Source organism: Dendrobates tinctorius, unplaced genomic scaffold (genome assembly GCF_039654945.1).
Source record: "Dendrobates tinctorius isolate UK_male_01 unplaced genomic scaffold, ASM3965494v1 ptg000241l, whole genome shotgun sequence".
Classification (NCBI taxonomy): domain Eukaryota; kingdom Metazoa; phylum Chordata; class Amphibia; order Anura; family Dendrobatidae; genus Dendrobates; species Dendrobates tinctorius.
The window spans coordinates 16,402,081-16,413,125 of record NW_027361908.1 but is presented as its reverse complement, the minus strand read 5'-3'; positions in this window follow the sequence as shown (position 1 = coordinate 16,413,125).

Here is an 11,045-nt window from a genome sequence, read left to right as displayed (position 1 = left end):
TGACCCCTTTAAAAAGCCTCAGGGTACTTGCCCAGGAATTCTGCGGTTTTAACGATGCGTATTTATGCAGTGCCAAAACCGCTGTGGACAGATGTTACCGCATAATGGATGGGATTTCTAGAAATCGCATGTTCACTATGCGTGCATACTCGCTTGCGGATCACACTGACATGCGGCGCATCTTTCAGGACCAAAGCATGTCAATCACTCTTGCGGATACGCAGGTCTCCACAATAGAAATTTAATCAATAGAATGTACTGAATGTGGTAAACACGTGCGGATTTACATGTTTTCAATAGATTGCATCGTTTCAGAAGCAGAGAAAATACGCTGCATCCAAAACTCTGCTACTTCCAGTTCATGGGCACATAGCCTCTTACTTAACTCCTGAAAATAGTGCTTCCCAAAATGCTCCATAGAAAATTTGTGCTTCAGTGTATACTGTGCCTTCTAGAAATGCCCAATGTAAGATGATGCCATGTACACTGTAAATGTAGTGTGCCATGACGTGACCAGTCCACATAAAAAATGATTTCCCTCAAAATGGTTCTTACAAAATTTTGCCCTATATAAAATTGTGACTCCCTTAAAAGTTATGCAAAAAAAATTAACACTCCTAATACTCCATGTAAATTTGTACCCCTTCCCCACCCCATATTTCCCTATATAAAATAATGGTCCCATGCAAAACTATAGTCTTTATAAGTTCACCATATCAATTTGTTCCTTTATGTAATATTAACAGATTCTCAATAATTTCACATTATCATGCATCATGTACTTATGTTAAGCCCTGGAAGTCTGCTGCAACGTCACATTGGTAGGTGCTGTGATGTTATAGCACTACAAGAAGTGCTGAATTCTGTCTGCCAATAAATTTAACTATAGGAAAATATTACAATTTGAGAGTCCTTAGTGGTTGAAGCCTTTTAATGGCTAACTGTAAAGATGGTAACAAATTGCAAGCTTTCGAGAACTCGAAACTCCTCAGCAGCAGAGTCAGCATCATCACCCGGCGCACCCGCGTAAGTGCCAGGGCCCTAAATAGGCGGGGGGATCCCACTCGCATATGTATGGAGCCGTCACGATGCCGCGGCCGCGGCCTGCTCCTGTCTTGCTGCCGCTGCCTCTCCCTGTCACGCCGCCTCCCCCCAAGCCCCGGTGTACTTATCGGTCCTCAGCGTCCCGGCACGTGCCCGCTCAGGTCCCTGCTCTGGCTCCTGTCTCCCGTCAGGGGCGCGCGCACTGAGTTCAGTGGTGTGTGCACACTCCATCCCTAGTAACCGTTCCTAGCAACCCTGCCTCTCTCTCCAGCCTGCTCTATGGTCTGGAGAACCCTGACCCGGAAGTCCTCTGCACACTCTGCTTATCAGGCCGCCTCTTCCTCCTGGCTGTGCCTGACTGTCATTTGGCCTATACAAGTGTTCCTGGCCCTACGTCCTTCGGCACTCCTTGTCTTCTCTGCCGCTAGCCCTTCCCGCCTTGCCTCTGAGCTTACGCCCTCCGTGTGCTTTCTCCTAGTGCCTGCCCACCTGTGTCTCCGTGACCTACCCTTGTTCCCGTGTCTCCGCCACATCTACCAGCCAGTGTCTCTCTCCGTGTTCCTGTGTCCCAGCTGTGTCTTCCTGCCAGTGACGCCCATCTGTCTGTGTTCCTGTGTCCCAGCCGTGTCTTCCTGCCAGTGTCTCCAGCCTGCCTGTGTTCCCTTGTCTTAGTCGTGTTCGGCTGTCAGTGTCTCCGTCCTGTCCGTATTCCCGTGTTGCAGCCGTGCCAGCCTGCCGCCAGTCTGCCTTGTCTTTCGCTGAGGCTCCTGTTGTTCTACCCTGGGTACCAGCTGCCGTGGTGACAATCTCCCTTGGGCCTGCCCCTAATGCTCCCTATATAGGGGTGGTCCACCTGGTCAGCTTGTCCGAGGGAGGTTCATTGTCACTGTCTAGCGGGTCAACCCTTGGACGTCTACTAGCCGCCACAGTACAGTCAGGCCATGGACTCCGCTGGTACCTCAGCCCCCGCCCAAAAGGAACTGCTGTTCCTATGGGAAAACCAAACCCGGATCATGGCTTTCCTAAAGTCCATGGAGTCTCGCAAAGCAGCATTACAACCCTCTGATCCAGGGAACGCGTCCCAGCTGGCCAGTCTCCAACAGGAACTTGCCCAGCAACGCAACACTCAGGCCCACATCCTTAATTATATGGCCTCCGTGGATAATCGACTGTTATCCCTACAGTCCGCCACCTCGATCCCTGCTCAGGTTCCTGCTCCACATCCACTGCCCCATTTGGCCAGACCTCCGCTGTATAGCGGAGATCCCAAATTATGTCGGGGGTTCCTGAATCAGTGCCAATTGCACTTTGAATTACTGCCACTACAATACCCCACCGATCGGGCTAAGGTGGCCTTTGTCGTGCTGCACCTGGAGGGCGAGGCTCTGGCCTGTGTGAACCCCCTCAGGGAGCAAGACGATCCTCTGGTCTCCCAGCTCGCCACCTTTCTTGAGACATTTCGCGAAGTCTTCGACGAGCCCGGGCGCTTGGCCTCTACCACCAAGTCCCTTTTTAATCTCCACCAGGGCACTCTCTCTGTTGGCCAGTATGCTTCTGTACCCTGTCCTCCGAGCTGGGATGGAACAATGAGGCCCTGTTGGGAGCTTTTTGGCGGGGTTTGTCTGCCCAGATCAAGGACGAGCTGGCAGGTCGGGACACGCCAACGTCCCTAGAGTATCTAATTTCCCTGGCAACTCGCACTGAATTGTGTTTCCAGGAACACTCCCGTGAAGATGCCAGGGAGAAGAGACTTCCCCATCTATCTTGGGTCACACACAGCCCCCCTGTTCATGACTCGCATCTGCCTCGGCAGTCTCGCACCAGAATCCATGCAGGTAGACCGTCTCATGCCGGCAGAGCAGCGCCACAGAGAGAGAGTCACACAGGGTCTCTGCCTCTACTGTGGCAGTGCCTCTCACCTTCTACCTGTCCAGAGAGGCCGGGAAATGCCTCCGCCTAGGCCAGGTAAGAGAGGCCTCCCTAGGTGTCAGTGATACCTCTCTACCCTTGACCCTCTCTGTCTTGCTGAATCTGGGCTCTTGTCGCTTCTCGGAGGTCACATATATTGATTGTGGGGCAGCAGGGAACTTCATTCAGCTCGAGGTGGTCAAAAGACTTCAGATTCCTGTCAGGTCCTTGAAGACTCCTAGGAAGAAAGCTTCAGTTGATGGCAGGCCTTTGCGGGAGACCATCACCCTGGTCACCGAATAGGTGGAGCTACAGATCGGAGCCTTGCATCGGGAGAAGATAGCCTTCTACGTGCTGCCCTCTTTGTCCCATACGTTACTAATAGGTCTTCCTTGGTTGCGAGTCCACGAACCCATCCTTGACTGGCGATCTGGTGACTTCTACGTTGGGGTCAATGTTGCCAGACCAAGTGCCTGCTCCCTGTTCAGCCGTTAAAGTCCCCTCGGCCTGCCATGGTACCTGCAGGTTTGCCTCCACATTACTGGTCCTTCGCGGACGTCTTCAATAAAAAGCAAGTGGCGAGTCTGCCCCCGCGTCATCCTTATGATTGCCTGATCGAACTGCTTCCAGACTCCACTCCGCCCAGAGGCCGCATTTACCCGTTAAATCCTCTCGAGTCCCAAGCCATGACCTAGTACGTCCAGCAAAATCTGGCCAAGGGTTTTATTCAGAAGTCTTTGTCCCCCGCAGGCGCTGGGTTCTTTTTTGTTAAGAAGAAGGACGGATCTCTTCGTCCCTGCATCGACTACCGGGGTCTCAACACTATTACTGTGAAGAATAAGTATCCGCTCCCTCTCATTCCTGAGTTATTCGACCGGCTGCGGGGAGCACGAATCTTTACCAAACTGGATCTCCGTGGAGCTTACAATCTCATCCGTATCCGCCCTGGAGATGAGTGGAAGACCGCTTTCAACACCCAGGACTGGCACTACGAGTATTTGGTGATGCCCTTTGGCTTGTGCAATGCCCCTGCAGTGTTCCAGGAATTTATGAATGATATTTTCCGAGATGTGCTGTATTCTTGTGTGGTCGTATACCTGGATCATATTTTAGTTTTCTCTCCGGATCTGCCTACCCATAGAAGGAACTTCCATCTAGTACTGCTGCGCCTGAGGGAGAATCGCCTCTATGCCAAGCTTGAAAAATGTGCCTTTGAGCAGTCGACTCTCCCGTTCCGGGATTACATCATCTCCAACTCCGGCTTGCGCATGAACTCGGAGAAAGTGTCTGCCGTGCTCAATTGGCCGCGCCCTCATGGTGTCAAGGCAATTCAGCGATTTCTCGGCTTCGCGAATTACTATCGACAGTTCATCCCTCACTTTTCTTCACTGACCGGTTCCATCTCATCTCTAATTCGCAAGGGGGCCAATCCTCATGTCCGATTGTCGGAGGCCGAAAATGCCTTCTTGTCTCTGAAGCAAGCCTTCGCCACAGCACCCATCCTCCATCGTCCGGAGGCTAACAAACCTTTCATTCTGGAGGTAAATGCCTCAGCCACCGGGGCCGGAGCAGTACTTTCTCAGAGGTCTACCACCGGTCGGCTTGTCACCTGCGTTTTTTTTCTCCAAGTTCTTTTCCTCCTCCGAACGGAGCTACTCCATTGGTGACAGAGAGCTGTTGGCCATCAAGCTGGTGTTACGAGAATAAAGGTACTTACTGGAGGGGGCCGTACATCCTTTTAAGATCTTTATGGACCATAAAAACTTGACATATATCCAAGTGGCACAGAGACTTTACCCCTGGCAAGCTAGGTGGTCCCTATTCTTTGCCCGCTTCGACTTTGAGCTCCACTTCCGTCCCGGCAGTAAGAACCTCAAGACTGACGCACTGTCCAGGTCCTTTTTTGTCGGTGGATACAGAGGAGGAACCCACGCACATCTTAGACCCATCCAAGGTCATTACGCTAGCACCCATCAGTTTAACTTCCCTGCCTCCGGGTAAGACTTTTGTTCCTGTGAACAACAGAAGGTGAATCCTGCGCTGGGGTCAAGCCTCCAAACTGGCAGGTCATGTAGGCCTCAGAAAAACTCTCATCCTTGTGTCCCGCTGCTACTGGTGGCCAACCCTTCCCCAAGATGTCCGTAACTTATAGCCTCCTGTCTGTCTTGTACTAAGAACAAGATTCCCAGACAGCTTCCCTCCGGTCTGTTACACCCGCTCCCAATTCCATTGGCCCCTTGGCAGCACATTACTATGGACTTTATTACGGATCTGCCTCGGTCTTCGGGCTGCACCGTCATCCTCGTGTTGTGGACAGGTTTTCCAAGATGGCTCATTTCATCTTGCTTCCTGGTTTACCCTCGGCATCTGAGCTAGCCAAGATTTTCGTCCACCATGTTTTTCGTGTTCATGGCCTTCCACAACATATTGTTTCGGACAGGGGAGTCCAATTCACCTCTCGGTTCTGGAGGGCTCTCTGCAAAAGTATGAATGTCACGCTTGACTTCTCCTCTGCTTACCACCCGCAAATCAACGGTCAAGTAGAACGCACTAACCAGATTCTGGTAACCTATCTCCGACATTTCTCTAATGCCCACCAGAACAACTGGAACAACTTACTCCCATGGGCTGAATTCGCATTCAACAATCACGCCAGCGATTCTTCTTCCATGTCACCCTTCTTTGTCGTCCATGGGCAGCATCCTGGTGTACCTCTGCTGGTACCTCCTGTCTCGGGTGTGCCAGTGGCTGATCTACTGTCCGGGGAGTTCTACAGGATCTGGCAGGAGACCAAGACCGCTCTCGAACAAGCACGTGACAGAATGAAGAGACACGCGGACAAGAGGCACTTAGACCCTCCACTATATCATCCTGGAGATAGGGTCTGGCTGTCTTCTAAATTCATCCTCCTAAAGATCTCCTCATATAAACTAGGTCCCCGGTACATTGGACCCTTTGAGGTCTTGGCTCCCATCAATGATGTCTCTTACAAGTTGAGGCTACCCGCCTCGCTCCGTATTCCCTATTCATTCCATGTTTCTCTTCTGAAACCAGTTGTCTGCAATCAGTTCCATGCTTCTACCACTCTTTTACCTCAGTCGGTCTCCACTGATGATGTTTTTGAGGTTAAGGGCATCCTCGCCATGAAAAAACAAAGAGGCAAAACCTTTTTCCTGGTTGATTGGAAGGGTTTTGTTCCTGAGGAGAGATCTTGGGAACCCCGGGAGAGCATCCAGGCTCCTCGAATCTTGGCTAAATTTCTTTCCGGCCATAGGAGGGGGGCGCAAAAGGAGTGGGGTACTGTCACGATGCCGCAGCCGCGGCCTGCTCCTGTCTCACTGCCGCTGCCTCTCCCTGTCACGCCACCTCCCCCCGAGCCCCGGTGTACTTACCCATCCTTGGCATCCCGGCGCGTGCCCGCTCAGGTCCCTGCTCCGGCTCTTGTCTCCTGTCAGGGGCGCGCGCACTGAGTTCAGTGGCGCGAGTACGCTCTGTCCCAAGTAACCGTTCCTAGCAACCCTGCCTCTCTCTCCAGCCTGCTCTATGGTCTGGAGGACCTGACCCAGAAGTCCTCTGCGCACTCTGCTTATCAGGCCACCTCTTCCTCCTGGCTGTGCCTGCCTGTCATTTGTGCTATACAAGTGATCCTGGCCCCACATCCTTCGGCGCTCCTTGTCTTCTCTGCTGCTAGCCCTTCCCACCTTGCCTCTGACCTTATGCGCTTTCTCCTAGTGCCTGCCCACCTGTGTTTCCGTGACCTACCCGTGTTCCCGTGTCTCCGCCACGTCTACCAGCTATTGTCTCTCTCTGTGTTCCTGTGTCCCAGCCGTGTCTTCCTGCCAGTGATGCTCATCTGTCCTTGTTCCTGTGTCCCAGCCATGTCTTCCGGCCAGTGTCTCCAGCCTGCCTGTGTACCCGTGTCTTAGCTGTGCTCGGCTGCCAGTGTCTCCATCCCATCCGTATTCCTGTGTCGCAGCCGTGCCAGTCTGCCGCCAGTCCGCCTTGTCTTTCGCTGAGGCTCCTGTTGTTCTACCCTGGGTACCAGCTGCCGTGGTGATAGTCTCCCTTGGGCCTGCCACTAATTCTCCCTGTATAGGGGTGGTCCACCTGGTCAGCTCGTCTGAGGGAGGTTCATTGTCACGGTCCAGCGGGACCACCCTTGGAGGTCCACTAGTTGCTACATGAGCATTATATGGGGCCCATCATATACTGTATGGCATTATATGGGGCCCATCATAAACTGTATAGAGCATTATATGGGGCCATCATATACTGTATAAAGCATTAGATGGGGCTCATCATATACTGTATAGACTAGAGCATTATATGGGACCATCATATACTGTATAGAGCATTATATGGGGCCCTTTATGTATGGAGCAATATATGGGGCTCATTATGTATGGAGCAATCTATAGGGCTCATTATACTGTATGAAGCATTATATGGGGCTCATTATACTGTTTAGAGCATTATGTAGGCGTAGGCCTCCTTATACTGTACTAGCTGAAGAGTCCGGCGTTGCAACTAACTACGGTTAGTTATAACAAATTATAATGATCTATATATATATATATATATATATAAAGCTGAGTGTATAGCCCCACCCACTCCGCATAGCTACATTCACTATAATATCCCACATCATCCTGTCAGAGTCACTGGACTACTACCCCTAATATCCCACATCATGCTGTCAGAGCCACCGGACTACTACTCCTAATATCCCACATCATCCCGTCAGCCAGAGCCGCCGGACTACTACCCCTAATATCCCACATCATCCTGTCAGAGCTACCCGACTACTACCCCTAATATCCCACATCATCCCATCAGAGCCACCTGACTACTACCCCTAATATCCCACATCATCCCATCAGCCAGAGCCTCCAGATTACTACCCCTAATTTCCCACATCATCCCGTCAGAGCCACTGGACTACAACCACTAATATACCACATCATCCCTTCAGAGCCATCAGACAACTACCCCTAATATCACACATCATCCCGTCAGAGCCACCGGACTACTACCACTAATATATCACATCATCCCGTCAGCCTGGGGTCAGAACCAGAGCGCTGAGTGGAACAGCTCTAACTTCCATACTGGGGATCCCTTTAAGAGAGGCCTGGAGTCAGAACCAGAGCACTGAGTGGATTTGCCCTCACTTCCATGTGACACCCCAGAGTCCGGTTGTCACAGTGACATTACCTCCCTCTAATTGGTAAAGTCATGCTTGGAGGCAGAAAGGGACCCCCGTGCCAGGCAGCATATATTTAATCACAATTTCCTGCTGCAGGTCAGAAAAGGGAGATGTCTTATAAATTCTGGCCAGCAGAGGGGGTTGGTGAGTCAGCTAGAAATCAGCTGAGGGGGTTGTCATGGAAACGAAGCAGCTGTGAGCTGTGAGGAGAAATGATAACGACAGTTAAATGTGAGGACGTGGGGTAAAAGGATCTTTCTGGAAGATCCTGTCAGATGAAGACAGGGAGCTGATTTGAGAGGAGCTCGTTAGGCAAAGCTGATCTGTGAAAAGGGAAAGGACAAGAGCAGAGACTGAGAGACTCTAGGGAAGCTAAAATACTGCATATAGCAGACCTCTGAGTGAAGCGCTAATAAAGAGAAAAGGGACATCAGAGTCCTAGGCTGACAGGAACTGTACGCCCTGATAGCCATATCTGAAAGTACAGGGAATTGTAAATTCCTGTGCGACATTGAACACCTGAGGGCACGGCATCGGATAAGGAGCCCGGGGCCGACGGTGAAAAGGACGGTACCCGTGGAATAGGCTCATGCTGACAACTGTACAGGTTAGTGAAACCATCATGAATAGAGGGTCGCAGCATAGTTATATACAGTGGAGACCCACACACATAGCGCAGAAAGGAAGGTCCTAAATCCTCACCTGGCAAGGTGGATCCCCTGAATGCCTCCAGGCGAGCCGGACTCATTCCATCACCTGTATGTGGTACTTTGGACTACAACCAATTACCAGTAAAAGGTAAAGAAACTGCACCTCTCTGTGTCTTTCTCTCATTTCTCTGCACCCCAACGTTCACAGCCATTTTTACTATTTATTTAATATCTTTGCCCTGGGACTACAGCCCTACCTGTGGAGGGCTACAACATCATAGCTGCACCCAAGATCCATCCGAGAGAAGCAACACCGCAGTGCTGGCCACCTCTGACTAGAATACCACACGTGGCGTCACGTATTTAACCATCTATAAACTTAATCTTCATTTTTACCACATAAATACCACACAACTTCCCCTATTCCATTTACTGGACGCCTCTGGGCCACGGACCGGGTCGCCACCGCCGTGACACCGTCCCCCATGGAAGTCGACGGGCCCGGTACCGAGTACCACCAGGCCCCGCGGGGCGCTCCATCCATACCGGGGATTCCTTTAAGATGGGTCTTGGGTCAGAGCCAGAGCGTTGAATGGAATTGCCCTCACTTCCATATCGGGGATCCCTTTAAGAGAGGCCTGGCATCAGAACCTGAGTGCTGAATGGATTTGCCCTCACTGTCATACCCGGGATCCCTTTAAGAGGGGCCTGGGGTCAGAACCAGAGCAAAGAGTGGATTTTCCCTCACTTCCATACCGGAGATCCCTTTAAGAGGGAAGATGTGCCTATGAGACTATGGGATGGAGGATGTGTGATGGGTATATGGGCATGGGAGGGGGTGATTCATTTCTGTCATTTGCTCTCTGCTCCTTTCTGGGGGGCAGACAATGGCTGGGAGCTTATGTTTTCGGGGATGCTAGATTTCTCCCACCTGGTCAGTGTCTGCTGAGGTGTTGTGGAGTGGGAAAACTGTTGCTCATCGCAGCCAATCACAGCTCAGCTTCTTTTAAACAGCTCTGGTGAAATGAAAGATGCTTAGTGATTGGGTGGGGCTATGTGGAGTGGGCGTGGCCGATACACACATACATTCATTTTTATATATATAGATGGAGCAATATATGAGGCTCATTATTCTTTAAGGAGCATTATATGGGGCTCTTCATACTGTATGGAGCATAATAGGGGGCCCATTATAATGTATTGAGAAATATATGGGCTCATTATACTGTGTGGAGCAATATATGAGGCTTATTACACTGTATGAAGAAATATATGGGGCTCATTATTCTGTATGGAGGAATATATGGGGCTCATTATTCTGTATGGAACAATTTATGAGGATCACTATACTGTATGGAACAATATATGGGGCTCATTATTCTGGATGGAGCAATAAATGGGGCTCATTATTCTGTATGGAGCAATATATGGGGTTCATTATACTGAAACCCAAATCCCAACATTACAGAGAGGACCATTTTCATTTTCAGAGCAGTTCTAGGATAATGGAATATAAAACTCGCGTCAACAGGGGAAGAAGGAGATAAAAAGAAGACTAACATTGTAATAATTCTATTTCTAATCAAAAGATTCATGGGCAGCCCTGGAGTATCCAAACAAGGACTACATATCTTTTCAAATTTTCGAAACAAATTATGTTTATGATAGACTTCCCTTTCCAATCAGATTATATGATTTATCTTTTGTTGTAGATTTCCCATAGATGAAGGATGTGTGTCTAATAGGGATGATCGACTAGCTTTGGATATGAGCTTATCCGCATAGCTATAGCGCTTCCTGAATAGCTGCATCGGTAACCCGGATACCTGGAGCGCTCCCAATGATCAGCTGTTCGGTGCCGCAGCTGCATGTGTCGTGACTGTGTGATAGTCACAACACATGTATGGAGAGCCTGTTTGTTGGGCTCTCCATGCATGCATTGTGCCTGTCACACAGCCAGGACACATGCAGCTGCGGTGCCGAACAGCTGATTATTGGGAGCACTCTAGGTATTCGGGTTACCGATGCAGCTATTCAGGAAGCGCTATAGCTATTCAGATAAGCTCTTATCCGAAGCTAAGCGATCATCCCTAGTGTCTAACCAATGATATTCAAGAAGTTTGCGTGCTTGAAATAAGATACAAGATGTCACATCTCCACCAGAACGTGCCCTTGCAACTTCTACTTCTGTCACCAGGCGCCGCCGAATTCACTCTGCAGGTGGTGCTGGTGATAGA